Source organism: Myotis myotis, unplaced genomic scaffold (genome assembly GCF_014108235.1).
Source record: "Myotis myotis isolate mMyoMyo1 unplaced genomic scaffold, mMyoMyo1.p scaffold_m19_p_2, whole genome shotgun sequence".
NCBI classification, from domain to species: Eukaryota; Metazoa; Chordata; class Mammalia; order Chiroptera; family Vespertilionidae; genus Myotis; species Myotis myotis.
In genome coordinates, this window is record NW_023416324.1 from 106,784,909 (window position 1) to 106,804,409 (window position 19,501).

Sequence of the window (19,501 nt, forward strand, 5' to 3'; positions counted from 1 at the left end):
AATCAAGAACACCATGGAAGGTTTCAATAGTACACTAGAAGAAGCAGAGTACCAAATTAGTGAGTTAAAAGATAAGGTAGAGAAATAAGCTCAATCTAAACAGCAACTGGGGAAAAAATTAAAAAGCAGGAGGAGAGCCTCAGGGAGCTTTGGGACAACATGAAACAAAGTAACATATGCATAATAGGGCTGCCAGAAGTAGAATAAGAGCAGCAAAGATTAGAAAATCTATTTGAAGAAATAATAACAGAAAAATTCCCTGGTATGTGGAAGAAAAAAGTCACACAAGTGCAGAGAGTCCCAAGCAAGATGAATCCCAAAAGACCCACAACAAGACAAGACAAAATTACAATGGAAAATGTTCATGACAAAGACAGAATCTTAAAGGCTGCAAGAGAGAGACAGAGAGTTACCTACAAAGGATCCCCCATTAGATTAGCAAATGATTTGTCAACAAAATCACATCAAGCTAGAAGGTAATGGAATGAAGTATACATAGTGATGCAAAGCAAAGGACTGAATCCAAGAATACTCTTTCCAGCAAGACTATTAATCAAAATTGAAGGGGAAATCAGGAGCTTCACAGACAAAAAAAAAAGTGAAGGGAGTTTATCACTACCAAGCCTGCAATGCAAGAAATGCTAAAAGAAGAAATAGAATGGGAGGAAGTAACACAGGCATAAAGTACAGAAATGGCTACAAACAAGTACCTATTAATATTAACCTTAAATGTAAATGTATTAAATGATTCAATCAAAAGACATCGAATGACTGAATGAACAAAAAAACATGACTCATATATATGCTGTCTACAGGAGACCCACCTCAGAACAAGGGACTAACACAGACTTAAATTGAAGGGATGGAAAATATCTTTCAGGCAAATGGACATGAAAAAAACCTGGGGTAGCAATACTTATATCTCACAAAATAGACCTCAAAGTGAAGACCATAATAAGAGACAAGGAAGGCCACTTCATAATTCTAAAGCAATCAATACAACAAGAGGATATAACTCTGGTAAACATATATACACCCAATGCAGAAACAACCAAATACATAAAAAGAACTTCTGGAAGATATCAGGGAAGAGATTGATAGCAATATAATCATACTAGGAGACTTTAATATCCCATTAACATCACTGGATAAATCCTCTAGACAAAAATAAGCAAAGAAACAGCAATCTTAAACAATTCGGGATCAGATGACATCCTTAGAACATTCCACCCCAAAACTAAAGAATATACATTCTTCTCAAGCTCACATGGAACATTTTTAAAGAAAGACCCCATTTTGGGACGCCAGTGAAGTCTCTCAAAATTCAAGCAGATTGAAGTCATATCATACATCTTCTCAGATCACAATGGCATAAAATTAGAAAACAACTACAATAAAAACAATCACAAAAATTAAAAAACTTGGAAGTTGAATAGCATACAATTAAACAATGAGTGGGTTACCAAAGAGATCAAAGGAGAAATGAAAAAACATCCTGGAAGAAAAACAACAATGAAAACACAACAATCCAAAATCCTTGGGACACAGTGAACACAGTCAAAAGAGAGAAGTTCATATCCCTTCATCAAAAACAAAATAAAAAAGAAAGAAAAAAAAAGAAAAACTGGTAATAAGCCATCTAACTTTGCAACTTAAAGAATTAGAAAGAGAGCAACAAGAAAAGCCCAGAGTGAGCAGAAGGAAGGAAATAACAAAGATTAGGGCAGAAATAAATGACATTTAGACCAAAAAGAAACAATACAAAAGATCAATGAAACCAAGAGCTGGTTCTTTGAACTGATAAACAAGGTTGATGAACCTCTAGCCAGGCTCATAAGAAGCAAAGAGAGAGGACCCAAATAAACAAAATCAGAAATGAAAGTGGCAAAATAGCAACGAACTCCACAGAAATACGAAGGATTCTTAAAAAAGAGAAAAAAATGCTATGAGCAACTGTATTCCAACAAACTGGTAAACCTAGAAGAAATGGACATATTCTTAGAAAAATACAACCTTCCAAAACTCAAGCAGGAGGAATTAAAAACTGTGAATAGGTCAATAACTATGGAGGAAATTGAAGCAGTAATAAAAAACAAACAAACAAAAAATTCTAACGAACAAAAGCCCTGGACCAGATGGCTTTACAGGAGAGTTTTATCAAACATTCAAAGAAGAAATGAAACCTATCTTCCTCAGACTATTCCAAAAAATTGAAGAGGAAGGAACACTTCCAAGCTCTCTCTATGAGCCAGCATTACTCATATCAAAACCAGATAAAGACAGTGAAAAAAAAAAGAGAGAATTATAGGCCAATATCCCCCAGGAACATAGACACCAAAATTCTAGCAAATAGAATACAGCATTACATAAGAAAGATCATACACCATGACCAGGTGGAATTTATTCTGGGGATGCCAGGATGGTACAATATCCACAAATCAATCAATGTGCTACACCACATACATGAACTGAGAGATAAAATCATATAATCATATCCATCAATGCAGAAATAAAAACATTTGACAAAATCCAACCCCCTTTCTTGATAAAAACCCTCAGAAAAGTGGGAATGGAAAGATCATACCTCAACATAATAAAAGCCATATATGACAAACCCACAGCCAACATCATACTCAATGGGCAAAAACTAAAACCACTTCCCCTAAGAATGGGAACAAGACAGAGATGCCCACTCTCACCACTCCTGTTTGACATAATACTTGATGTTCTAGCCATTGTGATCATACAAGATGAAGAAATAAAAGGCATTCAAGTTGGAAAAGAAAACGTAAAACTGCCCTTATTCACAGATGACATGATATTGTACATAGAAAACCCCAAAGACTCCATCAAAAAACTACTAGACTTAATAAATGAATTTTGGAATGTAGCAGGATACAAAATTAACACGCAGAGTATTTGGCTTTTCTGTACACCAATAATGAAATCACAGAAAGAGAAACTTCAAAAGTAATCCCATTTACCATTGCAACAAAAAATTAAGATATCTAGAAATAAATTTCACCAAGGAGATAAAGAACCTGTACTTATAAAATTTCAGGTTGCTGAAAAAGGAGATAGAGGAAGAAAGACATAAACAAATTAAAGAACATACCATCTTCACGGACTGGTAGAATCAACATCATTAAAATGTCCATACTATCCAAAGCAATCTACAGATTCAGTGAAATCCCCATTAAAATACCAACAGCATATTTCAAAGACTCAGAACAACTCTCCAAAAATTCATATGGAATTTAAGAAAAAGAACCTGAATAGCTGCAGCAATCTTGAGAAAGAAGAACAAAGTTGGAGGGATCACAATAGAAGATATCAAGATATACTACAGGTGTACAGTGGGAACCAAGATGGCGGCATAGGTTAACGCCGGAGTTTGCTGCTTTGAACAACTACTTCAAAAGTGAAACCAAAAAACGGAAGGGACAGCACCCAGAACCACAGGAACGCCGGCTGAGTGGAAGTCCTACAACTAGGAGGAAAGAGAAACGCATACGGACACTCAGAGGAGGCGCAGTGCTGAAGTCAAATTCTGAGGTGCGGAGTGCGCGAGCGGGCTGGCGGCGGAGGGCGCGGTTGGCGTTTTCAATCGGGAGGGAGTCGCAGACTCTGAGCTCCAGATCCGGCCGAGTCTTTAGGGACCCAGACTCAAACGGGAGAAACGGGACTGTCTGGCTTCGGTCAGAGCAAGTGCAGCTTTCTCTCTGAGCTTTGCAGCGGGTGCTGGGACTCAGAGAGGCAGAGCCCCTGGGGACAGGACTGAGAGCCGCCATAACTGCTCTCTCCGGCCCACCCTGTTGATCCTGTGCGACCCGCCCCGCCCAAGCCCTGCACACAGGCATTTGCCGGATAGCCTCAGGCAAAGGCTAGATTAGCACCTCCCTAGAGGACAGAAGTTCTCTCACTGCTGACACAGCTGATTCTCATAGCCACTTGGCCTGGAGGTCAAACCCTCCCTGGAATTAGCTACAACAATCAAGATTTAACTATAAGACTGCGAACAAAGACCACTAGGGGGTGCACCAAGGAAGCATAACAAAATGCGGAGACAAAGAAACAGGACAAAATTGTCAATGGAAGATATAGAGTTCAGAACCACACTTTTAAGGTCTCTCAAGAACTGTTTAGAAGCCACCGATAAACTTAATGAGATCTACAAGAAAACTAATGAGACCCTCGATCTTATATTGGGGAACCAACTAGGAATTAAGCATACACGGACTGAAATAACGAATATTATACAGACTCCCAAAAGCAGACCAGAGGAGCGCAAGAATCAAGTCAATGATTTGAAATGCGAGGAAGCAAAAAACACCCAACTGGAAAAGCAAAATGAAAAAAGAATCCAAAAATGCGAGGATAGTGTAAGGAGCCTCTGGGACAGCTTCAAGCGTACCAACATCAGAATTATAGGGGTGCCAGAAGATGAGAGAGAGCAAGATATTGAAAACCTATTTGAAGAAATAATGACAGAAAACTTCCTCCACCTGGTGAAAGAAATGGACTTACAGGTCCAAGAAGCGCGGAGAACCCCAAACAAAAGGAATCCAAAGAGGACCACACCAAGACACATCATCATTAAAATGCCAAGAGCAAAAGATAAAGAGAGAATCTTAAAAACAGCAAGAGAAAGAAACTCAGTTACCTACAAGGGAATACCCATACGACTGTCAGCTGATTTCTCAACAGAAACTTTGCAGGCCAGAAGGGAGTGGCAAGAAATATTCAAAGTGACGAATACCAAGAACCTACAACCAAGATTACTTTATCCAGCAAAGCTATCATTCAGAACTGAAGGTCAGATAAAGAGCTTCACAGATAAGGAAAAGCTAAAGGAGTTCATCACCACCAAACCAGGATTATATGAAATGCTGAAAGGTATCCTTTAAGAAGAGGAAGAGGAAGAAAAAGGTAAAGATACAAATTATGAACAACAAATATGCATCTATCAACAAGTGAATCTAAGAATCAAGTGAATAAATAATCTGATGAACACAATGAACTGGTGATTATAATAGAATCAGGGACATAGAAAGGGAATGGACTGACTATTCCTGGGGGGGAAAGGGGTGTGGAAGATTCGGGAAGAGACTGGACAAAAATTGTGCACCTATGGATGAGGACAGTGGGTGGGGAGTGAGGGCGGAGGATGGGGCGGAAACTGGGAGGAGGGGAGTTATGGGGGGAAAAAAAAGAGGAACAAATGTAATAATCTGAACAATAAAGATTTAATTAAAAAAATAAATAAATAAAATAAATAAATAAATAAATAAATAAATAAATAAATAAATAAATAAAAAAGATATACTACAAAGCCACGGTCCTCAAAACTGCCTGCTACTGTAACAACAACAGATTGTAGACTAGTGGAACAGAACAGAGAACCCAGAACTCAACCCAAGCCAATATGCTCAATTAATACTTGACAAAGGAAACAAGAGCATACAATAGAGTACAGACAGTCTCTTCTATAAATGGAGCTGGGAAAATTGGTCAGATACATGCAAAAAAATGAAACTAGACCACCAACTTACAACATACACAAAAATAAACTCAAAATAGATAAAAGACTTAAATGTAAGTTGGTAAACCATAAAAAGCTTAGAAGACTCCATAGGTAGGAAAATAGAAGACATTTGTCATAGCAATATCTTTACCAACACAGCTCATAGGACAATGGAAAGTAAGGAGAAAATAAACGAATAGGACTACATCAAAATAAAAAGCTTCTGCACAGCAAAAGAGACCACCAACAAAACAACAAGAAAGTTCACTGCATGGGAGAACATATCTGCCAAAGTTATCTCCAATAAGGGTTTAATCTCCAAAATTTACAGGGAACTCATACAACTTAACAAAAGGAAGATAAACAATCCAATCAAAAAATGGGCAATTAGACTGATTCCAAATCTTAGCTATTGTAAATTGTGCTGCTCTAAACATAGGGATGCATATATCATTTCTGATTGGTGTTTCTGGTTTCTTGGGATATATTCCTAGAAGTAGGATCACTGGGTCAAATGGAAGTTCCATTTTTAGTTTTTTGAGGAAACTCCATACTGTTCTCCACAGTGGCTGCACCAGTTTGCATTCCCAGCAGCAGTGTACGAAGGTTCCTTTTTCTCCGCATTCTCGCCAGCATTTGTCATTTGTAGATTTGTTGATGATAGCCATTCTGACAGGTGTGAGATGGTACCTCATTGTCGTTTTGATTTGCATCTCTCAGAAGATTAGTGACTTTGAGCATGTTTTCATATGTCTCTAAGCCTTATGTATGTCCTCTTTCAAAAAGTGTCTATTTAGGTCGGTTGCCCATTTTTTGATTGGGTTGTTTATCTTCCTTTTGTTAAGTTGTATGAGTTCCCTGTAAATGTTGGAGATTAAACCTTTATCAGAGATATCATTGGCAAATATGTTCTCCCATGCAGTGGGTTTTCTTTTTATTAAATTGTTTTATTGCTTAAAGTATTACAAAGAGTAATACACATGTTTCCTTTTTTCCTGCCCTTGACAATCCCCTGGCCTCCCCTACCCCCCCAGTGTCTTATGTCCATTGGTTATGCTTATCAGTGGGTTTTCTTATTGTTTTGTTGATGGTTAGTTTTGCTGTGCAGAAGCTTTTTATTTTGATACTAGAGGCCCTGTGCACAAAAATTTGTGCACTCGGGGGCGAGGGAGGGTCCCTCAGCCCGGCCTGTGCCCTCTCGCAGTCTGGGAACCCTCGGGAGATAACGACTTGGGCCTGCTCCCGGGCTTAGGCCTGCTCCCGGGTGGCAGAGGGGAGGCCCAATCCCTAGGTTCAGCCCCTGGTCGGGCTCACAGCAGGGCTGATTGGGGAGTGGGGGGGCTGCCCCCTGTCATACACAGAGCAGTGTGGATCGGGAGGTTGCGATGCCACCCTCAGTCACGCTCAGGGTAGGGCTGATTGGGGTGTTGCGGGACCACCCCCTATCACTCACAGAGCAGGGCCCATCAGGGGTGTTGGGGCTCCATACCCTGTCACGCACAGAGCAGGGCCCATAAGGGGGTTGGGGAGCTCCCCCCTGTCACTCACAGAGTAGGGCTGATAGGGGAGTTGAGGCACCGCACTCTATCACCAACAGAGCAGGGCCGATCAGGGGTTTGGGCGCCACCACTCTCACACTCAGGGCAGGGCCAATGGGGAGGTTATGGCTCTACCCCATCACACACAGAGCAGGGCCCGTGGGGAGGGGGGGGTGGTTGTGGCTCCGCACCCTGTCACACACAGAGCAGGGTCGATCAGGGGGTTGGGGAGCTCCCCCCCTATCAGGAACAGAGCAGGACTGATCAGGAGGTTGGGGTGCCTTCCCCTGTCACAAACAGAGCAGGGCGGATAGGGAGGTTGTGGCTCTGCCCCCTGTCACACACAGAGCCGCAGGGCAATCAGGGGTTTTGGGCGCTGCCCCCTGTCAGGCTGATCCCAGTGCTGGGAGTCCTCACAGCTCCGCTATCCCGGTGCTAGGAGGCATATTACCCTTGCACTATATAGGATAGAGGCCTGGTGCATGGGTGCGGGCCGGCTGGTTTGCTCTGAAGGGTGTCCTGGATCAGGATGGGGGTCCCCACAGGGGTGCCTGGCCAGCCTGGGTGAGGGGATGATGGCTGTTTGCAGCTGGTCACACACCCTTCAGGGTGGGGATCCCCACTGGGGTGCCTGGCCAGTCTGGGTGAGGGGCTGAGGGCTGTTTTCAGGCTGGAGGGTGACTGAAGCTCCCAACTGCTCCTTTTTTTCTTTTTTTTAATTCTGGGCCAGCTTTAGCTCTGGCTCCAGCTCTGAGGCCTCTGCTGCTGAAAGTAGGTATCTGGTTTGTTTGGGTTCTATAATCGAAACACTGTATCAACTCCAACTCTGAGATGCCGGCTGGCTGAAAGCAGGTTTCTGGGGTTTTGTTTAGCTTCTATATTTGCAAGCTCAGAGGCCGGCAGCGGCAGGCGGGGAATGTTGGCTTGCTCCGTCACTGAAGCATGCAAGCCTCATGTTAGTTTCAAGCTGCCTGGCTGCCGGCTGCCATCTTGGCTGGCAGTTAATTTGCATATCGCCCTTATTAGCCAATGGGAAGGGTAGTGGATGTATGGCTAATTAGCATGTTTCTCTTTGATTAGATAGGATAGTCCCATTTGTTTATTTTCCCTTTAGTTTCCATTGCCCTGGGAGCTGTGTCAGTGAAGAAATTCCTTTGGCATATATCTGAGATTTTGCTACCTGTGGATTCCTCTAATATTTTTATGGTTTCCCATCTTACATTTAAGTCCTTTATCCATTTTGAGTTTACTTTTGTGTATGGTGTAAGTTGGTGGTCTAGTTTTGTTTTTTTGCATGTGTCTGACAAAATTTCCCAGCACCATTTATTGAAGATACTGTCTTGACTCCATTGTATGTTCTTTCATCCTTTGTCAAATATTAATTGAGCATAGTGTTTTGGGTCAATTTCAGGGTTTTCTATTCTATTCCATTGGTATACATATCTGTTCTTGCAACAGCATGGATGGAGCTGGAGAGCATTATGCCAAGTGAAATAAGTTAGTCAGAGAAAGATAAATATCACATGCTCTCACTCATTTGTGGGTTATAATGAACAACATAAATCAATGAACAAAAACAGATGTAGAGACAGAGAAGCATCGATCAGATGCTCAAAATTCAGAGGGAAGATAGGGGAGGGGAGGGGTGAAGGGTTAAAGATCAACCAAGGACTTGTATGCATGCATATAAGCATAAGCAATTGATGTGGACAACAGAGGGTGAGGGTGAGGGCAGGATTGGGGGGATGAGAGGACATTGGGGGGATAAGGACACATTTGTAATATCTTAGTCAATAAAGGGAAAATAAATTTTTTAAAAAATGGGCAAAAGACCTAAATAGATAATTTTCCAAAGAGGACATACAGAAAGCCAAAAGACATATGAAAACATGCTCAAAGTCACTAATCATCTAAGAGATGCAAATCAAAACAATGAGGTACCATCTCACACTTGCCTTAATGGCTATCATCAACAAATCAACAAACGACCGGTGCAGGCGTGGATGGGGAGAATTCTTCACTGCTGGTGGGAATGCAAACTGGTGCAGCCACTGTGGAAAACAGTATGGCATTTCCTCAAAAAATTAAAAATTGAACTCCTATTTGACCCAGTAATGCCACTTCTGGGAATATATCCCAAGAAAACAGAAACTCCAATCAGAAAGGATATATGCAACTCTACGTTCATATCAGCACACTTTACCATAGCTAAGATTTGGACACAGCCCAAGTGCTCATAGCAGACAAATGGATTAGAAAACTGTGGTACATCTACACAATGAAATACTATGCTGCTGAAAAAAAAAAAAAAAGAAAAGAAAAAGAAAAAAAAAGAAGGAATTCTTAACTGTTTGCAACAACATGGATGGAACTGGAGAGCATTATGCTAAGCGGAATAAGCCAGTCAATGAAAGATAAATACCACATGATCTCACTCATTTGTGGAATATAAGAAAGTGTATAAACTGATGAACAAAAATAGATACAGAAGCAAAGAAACATCGGACAGACTGTCAAACTTCAGCAGGAAGGCACGGAAGGGTTGGAGGGGTAAGAGATCAACCAAAGGACTTGTGTGTATGGATATAAACACAACCAATGGACACAAGATATAGGGGAGATGAGGGCATGTGCCGAGGGGTAGGGGAGGCTGGGGAGGTCAATGGGGAAAAAAAGAGACATATATACTAGTATTTGTAATACTTAAAAAAAAAAAAAGAGAGAAAGAGAAAGGTCTAAGGATGGCAGCCAAAAGGATGGCAGTGAGGGAGTGTGAGTGAGTGAGGGGTGAAAAGGGAGTGCATGCACATGTGGGGCATGTGTGTGTGTGTATGTGAGTGAAGGACAGTTAGATTCTGCAGGACTTTTGGGGCTGACAGACCACATTCATCTAGCCTAGCCTGGCATCCTCTGCTACTGTGAAGTCTTCCCTGGGTGGTGGGCTCTTGAAAGGGAGAGCTGCTTGACTGGGAGCCCAGCCTCACCTCCACCCTAGGTGCCTTCCAGGACCCTATAGCCACACCTGCCAGGGATCTGCTGCCTTGGCTGCTAACCCAAGAGCATGGAGACTCTAGCCTCCCTCTTCATGATGCAAAGCAAGGGACTGAATCCAAGAATACTATACCCAGCGGGACTATCATTCAAAATTGAAGGTGGTAAAATGAGCTTCACAAACATAAAAGGGCTAAGGGAGTTTATTATGACCAAGCCACTAATGCAAGAAATGCTAAAGAAACTGTGGGAAAAAAAGAAGAAATAGAAAGAGAAGAAGGAATACAAGCATAAAGAATAAAAATGGTGACAAAGAAGTACCTATCAATAATAACCTTAATATAAATGGATTAAATGCTCCAATCAAAAGACAGAGGTAGCTGAATGGATAAGAAAACATGACCCATATATCTGTTGTATACAAGAGACCTACCTCAGAACAAAGGACTCACACTGAGTGATAGGGAAGGGATGAAAAATAAATTTTCATGCAAATGGAAATGAATAAAAAGGTGGGGTAGCAATACTCATGTCTGACAAGTTAGACTTCAAAGTGAAGGACATAATAAGAGATAAGGAAATCAACTTCATGATATTAAAAGGAGCAATGCAACAAGAGGCCATAACTCTGGAAAACATATATGCACCCAATACAGGAGCACCAAAATGTGTAAAAAAACTTCTGGAAGATATCAAGGGAGAGATCAATAGCAATACAGTCATAGTAGGGGACTTTATTACCCCATTGACAACATTGGATAAATCCTCTAAAAAAATCAACAAAGAAACAATAATCTTAAATGATTCACTAGATCAGATGGAATTATATTACATCTACAGAACATTTCTCCCCAAAGATACAGAATATACATTCTTCTCAAGTGCACATGGGACATTTTCAAAGATAGATCACATATTGGGACACAGGCAAAGTCACTTCAAATTTAAGATGATAGAAATCATATCAAGCATCTTTTCAGATCACAATGGCATAAAACTAGAAATCAACTACAATAAAAAATAATGAAAAAAATCAAACACTTGGAGGCTAAATAGCATGCTATTAAACAATGATTGGGTTAACAACTAGGCCAAAGAAGAAATACAAGCTGGAAACAAACGACAGTGAAAACACAGCAATCCAAAATCTATGGAACATGATAAAAGCAGTCTTGAGAGGGAAATTTATAGCTCTGCAGGCCTACTTTAAAAAACAAGAAAAATCTACACTAATAAAAGAAAAACATGCAAATTGACGATACCTTGCTACGCCTTAAGCCATGCCCACCAGCCAATGAGAGCGACTGTATGCAAATTAACCCAACCAAGATGGCGGCCAGCAGCCACAGAGCTGGAGCAAGCAGGAGGCTTTGTTGCCCCAGATGGAGGAAGCCAAGCTTCCTGGCCAGATCTGAGCTCCACTCAAAGCAACAGAGTTTCAAAAATAGAAGGTAAATGAACCCCAGATACCTGCTTTCAGCTGGCTGTGGCCACAGAGCTGGAGCAAGCAGGAAGCCAAGCTTCCCTGCTGTGGATAGCTATGAGCTTCACTCAAAGCAACAAAGTTTCAATTATAGAAAGTAAATAAATCCCAGAATTAAAAAAAAGAAAAAAAGGAGAGGCTGGGAGCTTCTGTCATCGGGGGGCCTTGGCCTGCCTGAAAACGGTCCTCAGCCCCTCACCCAGACTGGCCCGGCACTCCAGTGGGGACCCCCCCCCCCAAAGGGGTTGTGGGCAGCCTGAAAACAGCCCTAAGCCCCTCACCCATGCTGGCCACACCCTCATGGGGTGAGGGTCCCTGCTGGGGAGCTTGGCCAGCTTGCAAACAGCCATCAGCCCCTCACCCAGGCTGGCCAGGCACCCCAGCGGGACCCCCACCCTGATCCGGGACACGTTTCAGGGCAAACCAGCTGGCCCCCACCCATGCACCAGGCCTCTATCCTATATAATAAAAGGGTAATATGCAAATTGACCCTAACACCAGAACAACTGGGAATGACTGGTCATTATGACACACACTGACCACCAGGGGGCAGACGCTCAATGCAGGAGCTGCACCCTGGTGGTCTGTGCGCTCCCACAGGGGGAGCTCTGCTCAGCCACAAGCCAGGCTGATGGCTGCCAATACAGCAGTGGTAGTGGGAGCCTCTCCCACCTCCTCAGCAGCACTAAGGATGTCCGACTGCAGCTTAAGCCTGCTCCCCGCTGGCAAGTGGAAAACCCCCTGAGGGCTCCCAGGCTGCCAGAGGGATGTCTGACTGCCAGCTTAGGCCCGATTCCCTGGGGAGCAGGCCTAAGCCAACAGGTGGACATCCCCCAAGGGGTCCCAGATTGCGAGAGGGCACAGGCCGGGCTGAGGGATCAACCCCCCGAGTGTACAAATTTTTGTGCACTGGGCCTCTAGTATCTGAAAAAACTGAATTTACTTAAATTGGCTTTTTCTTATGCTGCCAAAGTTAAAAAATAAAGAGCACTGTGTTGAGAAAGTCAATTTAAATTTTATTTTGAAATTTAAATTTTTTATTGTTTAAAGTATTACATTTGTCTTCATTCTCCCCCATTCACTTCTCCCCAGCCATTCCCATGGTCCCCCCAGCACATGGCCTCACCCCCTTAGTGTATGTGTTCATGGGTTATGCTTATATGCATGTATACAAGTCGTTTGGTTTCCTGCCTCCTTCCCCTGCCTTTCCTCTGAGGTTGGATTCTAAATTTTCTTGGGTAACTAAGCCTGTTTCTGTTGGAGGTGAAAGATGATAAAAATATATCCATCAACAAGTAGAAGAAAGTTGCACCTATCAAATAAAAATGAAGGAACATCAGATTAACTGATGAACCAGGAAATGAGAAACTATAATAAAGCACATAACAGCACATACTAAGAAAGTAGTACCCAATATGGACATTTTTCTCCATTGATATTAATTTGGTGTCAATATAGATCCAAAGAATGGAAAATCATCTTAGTTCTTAATAGCAAATTGGAGGTTAATGGAAATAATATGCTAAAACTAGCCAATCTTATGCTTTAAAAAACAACAACACATGCACCTGTTTGCTTAAAGAAATTTCTATTTAGCTCTATATCCTGTGATCCCTAAGAAACAAAAGCACAATATATGTTATTATATGACTAGAGGCCCGGTGCACAAAAATTTGTGCACTCGGGGGGAAGGGCGGGTCCCTCAGCCTGGCCTGTGCCCTCTCGCAGTCTGGGACCCCTCGGGAGATAACTCCCTGCTGGCTTAGGCCTGCTTCCGGGTAGCAGAGGGCAGGCCCAATTCCTAGGTGCAGCCCCTGGTCAGGCTCATAGCAGGGCCGATTGGGGTGTTGGGGCGACACCCCCTGTCATGCACAGAGCAGGGCAGATCAGAAGGTTGCGATGCCACCCCCAGTCATGCTCAGGGTAGGGCCGACTGGGGTGTTGGGGCACCGCCCCTTGTCACTCTCAAGGCAGGGTCAATGGGGAGGTTGCGGTGCCACCCCCTGTCATACAAAGAGCAAGGCCCATCAGGGGGCTTGGGGCTCCTTACCCTGTCATGCACGGAGCAGGGTCGATCAGGGGGTTGGGGAGCTCCCCCCTGTCACTTAGAGAGTAGGGCCGATAGGGGAGTTGGGGCACCGCCCCCTGTCACACACAGAGCAGGGCGGAGCAGGGGGTTGGGACGCCGCCACTGTCACACTCAGGGCAGGGCCGATGGGGAGGTTATGGCTCTACCCTGTCACACACAGAGAAGGGCCCGTGGGGGGTGGGGGGGATTGTGGTGCCACCCTCTATCACCCACAGAGCAGGGCCAATCAGGGGGTTGGGGCGCCGCCATTCTCACACTCAGGGCAGGGCCGATGGGGAGGTTATGGCTCTACCCTGTCACACACAGAGCAAGGCCTGTGGGGGAGGGGGCGGGTTGGGGTGCTGCACGCTGTCACACACAGAGCAGGGCCGATCAGGGGGTTGGGGCACCACACCCTGTCACACACAGAGCTGCAGGGCGATCAGAGGTTGGGGAGCTTCCCTGTATCAGACACAGAGCAGGGCTGATCAGGAGGTTGGGGTGCCTTCCCCTGTCACAAACAGAGCAGGGAGGATAGGGAGGTTGTGGCCCCACCCCTCGTCACACACAGAGCTGCTGGGCAATCAGGGGGTTTGGGCACTGCCCCCTGTCACACTGATCCCAGTATCAGGAGGCCTCGCGGCTCCGCTGATCCTGGTGCTGGGAGGCATATTACCCTTTTACTATATAGGGTTGAGGCCTGGTGCATGGGTGGGGCTGGCTGGTTTTCCCTGAAGGGTGTCCTGGATCAGGGTGGGGGTCCCCACTGGGGTGCCTGGCCAGTCTGGGTGAGGGGCTGAGGGCTGTTTTCAGGCTGGCGGGTGACGGAAGCTCCCTACCGCTCTTTTTTTTCTTTTTTTAATTCTGGGCCAGCTTAGCTCTGAGGCTACAGTTCTTAGGCCTCCGCTGCTGAAAGTAGGTATCTGGTTTGTTTGGGTTCAAAACAATGTATAACTCCAGCTCTTACTCCAGCTCTGAGATCCCAGCTCGCTTCAAGCTGGTTTCTGGGTTTTTTTTAGCTTCTATATTTGTTAAAATGTTTCAAATTGCAGGCTCAGAGGCCAGCAGTGGCAGGCGGGGAACGTTGGTTTCCTCCGTCACTGAAGCAAGCAAGCCTCATGTTAGTTTCAAGCTGCCTGGCTGCCGGCTGCCATCTTGGCTGACTGTTAATTTGCATATCTCCCTGATTAGCCAATGGGAAGGGTAGCGGTCGTATGCCAATTACCATCTTTCTCTTTTATTAGATAGGATAAATAAATCAGTTCATAATAATAAAGTAACAATAGTGGTGGATTTTCTATTAATATGCAGAAATAATTTTAAAATAAGCCTAAAATATCAACTGAATTTAATTTTTCAGCATTGCATGATTCATTATGATAAGTACAGGAATAGATTATATCCATCTAGTTTTAGGGATGCTTTACAAATAAATCCTCATATTAATGATATGTATGACAGCCAAATCTTAGAGAACAGCATGTTGAAAGGGGATGGAGGATGTGAGAACTGAGGGAAGAGAGGAAGCATCCAAAGTGGGTCTAACTTTGGGCAATAAACTTGTCTGTGCTTCCTTTATTTATCTCTAAACTGGACATAATTATAACTATCTTTCTAGTTTTATCTGAAAATTAGAAACTTTACACATACACACACATTAAACATATAATGTTTGACATTTTATCTGGCACAAGGTAGATATCTAAAACATAATAGTTTTTTAGCCATCATTGTTTTTAATGATGTCAATTATATGAAAATAATATGTTAAAACTCTTAGGTTTTACGCCGCCGCAAGGAAAAACCGTGAGTCCAAACAGAGACCAGATTAAACAGGCTTTATTGGGAGCACACGGGCGGGTTCACCAGCTCAGAGAGGGGAGCAGGAGAAGCCGCGCCCAACCTGGGCAGGGGCAAGGTTTTATACTTTTCTGAGGCAATTGTTGCTGGCCGAAACTGGTGGCAGTCGGGGCTTTCCAGGGTCAGGTGAAACCTGCGGTCTGTCCTGCGGTTTGGTCATTTTCCGGAGCCGTTTGTCCGGCAGAGATTTTTCACCGGGGTGGGGTGGTTTCCAGACGTCAGTGTGGACAGGTCAGCTTCTCACCAGCCCAAGAGAGGGAGGGGGTCCTTTCGCCCCCGGGGCAGGGTGCCAGCGAATACCAGACATTCCGGACTCTCTATGATGGGATAAGAGGACGACGTGATCATCTGGCTACTTCCTGCTGACTAGGGACGTCGGGGGGGGGGGGGGGGGAATAGAGAGGCTCCCAATGTTCTGTGTCGCTAGGCAGACGCCACAGGGGGCGGGGGAAGAGAGAAAAAAAAAAAGAGAAAAGAAAAGAAAACAGGTTACACAGCATTCATGTATGTGTAGGCTGAGGCTGTTTACTTGCAGACATGGGTGTTTCAGCATAAGGGCCGGTTGAGAGAGCCCCCGAGTTGAGGGCTAGGTACAGTTCTCCAACCTTTGCATTCGTGAGGGCTTGTATTCTGTTTTGGAGGAAGCTAGTAAGACATTTCATGAGGCATGGGCCAAAGAGAAGGATTAGGAGTAGGGATGTTAGCGGCCCCAGGAGAGGGAGGAGCCAGGGAGCTAGGGAGCTGAAGAATGCCATCCCTCCAGCTTCCTCCCTCCGCCTCTGACTAATTCTGTCCCTTAGTGTTTTTATATGGTCCTTTATTATTCCTGATTCATTGACAAAATAACAGCATTCTTCCCCGAGGAAAATACATGTACCTCCCTTCTCGGCGGTGAGGAGATCAAGGGCCCTGCGGTTTTGCAGAGCCACAGCTGCCAGCGAGTCTATCTGCCTTTGTAAGGATTCAATGGAGTCACTTATGAGAGCTATGTCTTCAGAGAATTCTGTGGAGAGCTTGTGATAGAAGTGTACTGAGGAAGAAATCCCTCCGACCCCGGTTCCCACGGCTGTTAGGACCCCTGTCCCCACAAGAAGGGGAACAAGAGCTGCTCTCTCTTGCCTGGAATGAGGGAAGGCCGGGGCGAGAGATGACTCTAGCTCGCCTTCAGTTCTAACAGAGAGATTTGGTGTCAGGAAGACATAGAGACAGGGGGCTTGTTCAAGGTTCTCGGGGACACATGTATAGGCCGTTGTTCCGCAGAGGATGAAGATCCCCGGTGGAGGGCAAAAATTTGCAGGGGGAAGCGAGGTATTAGAGGTGCACGGTATGGTTGTCAATATTTGGGTATGGTTGATGAGGCAAGTCATGTCTTCGGTACCAAAGAGGGATATATTGTACAGTGTGCGTTGAAGCCTGCCTGGGGCGAAAGTAAGGTTGTTTATGAGTGTGTTAGGGAGGGGGGTTGCGGAAACCAGAGTTCGGGTCAGGGACAGGCATATCCAGCACGAGGTCGAGAAGGAGGGGTTCAGGTTGGAGAGGAGGTGGAAGGTGGTGTTTATTAGGGCAGGCAGAGGGGAAGGTTTTGCTGTGGGGCGGGAGAGAACATTCTGTATAGCAGGTAGAACAGGACGAGGATTTATGAACGTTTTGACAAAAAGAATAATGCCTCCCGGGTCGCGCCCTTGACCGTCGATCCTGATTCCTGCTGGCTGAGCCTGGCTCCAGCGGTGGTTACCTGGGTCTTTAATAGTAAAGCTGACAGGGTTACAATTGTCTGTATTACAGCCAGGGGGTGCTCTAAGATTGACTAACGGGCTAGTCAGGGACCCAGAATGGTAGTGGGGGCATTGCCAGTAGGGACAATAAAATTCCCCTACGTTGTCACAGTCCCCTCGCTGCCTATATTTCATGCAGAGATACTTGTGATTAGTGGCATGTGTCTGGAACCACCCTCCACAGCTCGACCACCCTGGTGCCATAGCAGCGCAGGCATCAAAATATAGGGTGACTTGCGATGACTTACCATCCCAGGTGGTTGAGTTGATAACCCCTTCGTCCCCCCAGGTTCGTTTTACCTGAAAGGACCAGAAGCCCTTCGGGGTGTTATGGCCGGGGGCTCCGGGAAGGTGGAGAAGCAGGATTGCGAGTGAAGCGCAGGGTAAGAGGCCCGGTAGGCGTGGTCCTCCATCCTGTTGGGCGGCCATCATAGGGGGAGGGAACTGAGCTGGGTTTCTTGAGGCGGGAACGGTGAATCCAGGAGGTGATGCCGAGGACCTTAACCGCCAAAGGTGTGGTTAAGATGACAGTGTATGGGCCCTCCCACCGGGGAGTTAGTGGTTTGGGGGAGAGAGATTTGATTAGTACCTGGTCTCCTGGAGCGAGGGAGATCGGGGCCTGATCTCCCGGGGTAGGTTCAGGGAGGGCAGAGTTGGCGTGTTCCCTAAGGAGGTCTCTTTGGCTGCTTGGTACAGCGGTTTGGCTAGGAGGGCAAAGTTAGGGATCCATTGTCTGAAGAATCCCGCCAGGCCAAGGAAGGACTGTATTTCTGCGGCCGTAGTGGGCGGGAGAAGCCCCTTGAGGGCCTGGATTCTGTCTGGAGTAATGGCCCGCTGGGTGGGAGTAATTGACAGTCCCAGGTACGTGACCGAGGGGGAAGCAATTTGGGCCTTCTTGATGGAGACCCGGTACCCTTTAGTAAAAAGAAAGTTAAAAAGGGTAGTAGTATCTTGGAGACATTGGTCACGGGAAGGTGAGCACAGGAGAAGATCATCTACATATTGTAGGAGAGTTGAGGGTCTCAGTTGGCATTCTCGGAGGTCTTTTGCTAGAGCCTGGCCAAAGAGGTGGGGACTGTCTCTAAATCCCTGGGGTAGGACTGTCCAGGTCAGTTGCTGGGCCGAGTTGGTAAGGGGGTCCTCCCAGGTAAAGGCAAATAAAAAATAGGAGTCCGGGTGTAGGGGGATAGTGAAGAAGGCGTCCTTGAGGTCAAGGACTGAGAAATGGGTAGTAGAGGGAGGTATATGTGAGAGGAGGGTATAGGGGTTGGGGACGACTGGAGAGATAGGGATTATAGCCGAATTGATTATGCGGAGGTCCTGAACCAGTCTATACTGCCCGTTGGGTTTTTTAACTGGGAGGATGGGGGAGTTACAGGGGGAGTTGATGGGAATGAGGAGCCCCTGGGTTTTTAGCTTGGTGATTATGGGACTAAGTCCCATCCGGTGAGTGTGAGAGATGGGGAACTGGGGGCGGTTAGGATAGGAATGAGGAATTTTCAGTTTTACAAGGGCTGGTGTATGATGCCTGGCCACAGAGGGAGTTTCAATATTCCAGACCCCAGGGTTTACTTCGGGTAGAAGAGGGTGTGAAGGAGGGGAGGGGGCATCGGACATATAGTCCAGGAGAACAGCTATGAGGGGGTGGTCCGAGGAGGAGAAGGTTATGGATGCGTGGAGTTTAGTTAAAATATCCCGCCCCAGTAGGGGGACAGGGCAAGTTGGGATAATGAGGAAGGAGTGTGAAAAAAGGCGGTCTTGGAACTGGCAGGCTAAAGGAGTTGTTTGCCTAGGGGTTGAGGGGGGCCCATCTATCCCCGTAACTGAGATCTGGGAAGGAATACTAAGGCCCGAATGAGAGGGGAGGACCGAGTAGGTAGCCCCCGTGTCTACCAAAAAGGAGATAGACTTACCCACTACCTGGAGAATTACCCTGGGCTCGGCGAGGGTCACCGGAGTCGTGGAGCCAGGGCTACTTCATTCGTCCGCCAGCCCGAGGAGCTCCATTGCTGGGTATACCTGGTTCTCAAGCCCCCCACATGGAGATGTAGAGGGTCGAGCCAGGGTCGGACAGTCCGACTTCCAGTGCCCAGAGCGTTTGCACAGAGGACAGGGCTTTGTTGGCGGCCGGGGCTGGGGGCACGATTTAGCCCAGTGGCCTTCTTTACCACATTTGAAGCATGCCCCTGGTGGGGATCGGAACCCACCCTTTGAGGGCTGGCGCCGACCCGGTTCCCCCGCCGGCCGCAGAGCCGCCACCAG